This window comes from Clupea harengus, chromosome 17, assembly GCF_900700415.2.
Source record: "Clupea harengus chromosome 17, Ch_v2.0.2, whole genome shotgun sequence".
NCBI lineage: Eukaryota > Metazoa > Chordata > Actinopteri > Clupeiformes > Clupeidae > Clupea > Clupea harengus.
In genome coordinates this window covers 16,846,029-16,847,350 of record NC_045168.1, presented here as the reverse complement: position 1 = coordinate 16,847,350, position 1,322 = coordinate 16,846,029, and positions in this window count along the sequence as shown.

The following is a 1,322-nucleotide window of genomic DNA, read 5'->3' as shown; positions in this document are numbered from 1 at the left end:
CTGGGGTCATCATCATACCAGTGGGGTTGAAAAGAGCGCCGCCCTTATGCATTTTTTGGGAACTTCAACATAGGACGGCAGGGCCGACTGAATGTGAACATTTGATAAAGGCCTGATTGTACTAAAGCTTTGTATGAAGCTGTCAGCTCGACCCAAACGCCAGAACCCAGCCCCACTCAGCTCGACGCAAACTCCAGAACCCAAACGCCAGAACCCAGCCCCACTCAGCCCAAACACCAGAACCCATCCCCACTCAGCCCAAACACCAGAACCCAGCCCCACTCAGCCCAAACACCAGAACCCAAACACCAGAACCCATCCCCACTCAGCCCAAACACCAGAACCCAAACGCCAGAACCCATCCCCACTCAGCCCAAACACCAGAACCCAAACGCCAGAACCCAGCCCCACTCAGCCCAAACACCAGAACCCAGCCCCACTCAGCCCGTCCCCACTCATCCTAAACGCCAGAACCCAAACACCAGAACCCAAACTCGAGAACCCAAACGCCAGAACCCATCCCCACTCAGCCCGTCCCCCGGTGCCGCTCCCCTTTGAGTGTGTATTCAATAATTATTGTTTGCCGATGTTGACGATGTCTCGCTGGCTAATTACAGCGTGCTACTACAGCAATTATCCCATTTCTAAAGAGCCTCATGTTGGGCTGTGTGCACACAGTTATGGATTAGCATGAACTGGGCTCCTCTGCCTGCACAGTACTTGCTTTGGACCGTTTACACTGGCCCTATGAATGGACCCACGAGCACCGTTTAAACGCCCGCTCCAGTAAACGCTTTGAGATGTAAAGCATCATTACTGTACGTAAATGTCTGAAAGACTGTGACACGTGTGTGACATGTGTGTGACACGTGTGTCCAGTGTTCTTTTATTACGTACGTATGTATGAAGGCTGCATCAGCGTGTGTCTGTGTCTGTAGCACCGTCACCAAAGGCTGCTGTGTTCAGTGTGTGTAAGTGGTAAGTGGTCAGTAAGGCTGCTGTGTTGGGTGTGTGTAAGTGGTCAGGGGAGCCGCGAGGGGCGGAGTGGTGTGGGGTAACGTGCAGGTGCTGGGACAAGGAGAAGTGTGTGTGGGTGCAGCGTGTGTGTGGTGCTGGGACAAGGAGAAGTGTGTGTGGGTGCAGCGTGTGTGTGGTGCTGGGACAAGGAGAAGTGTGTGTGGGTGCAGCGTGTGTGTGGTGCTGGGACAAGGAGAAGTGTGTGTGGGTGCAGCGTGTGTGTGGTGCTGGGACAAGGAGAAGTGTGTGTGTGTGTGCAGCGTGTGTGTGGTGCTGGGATTATCTCTTAAGCCGCTATAATATTA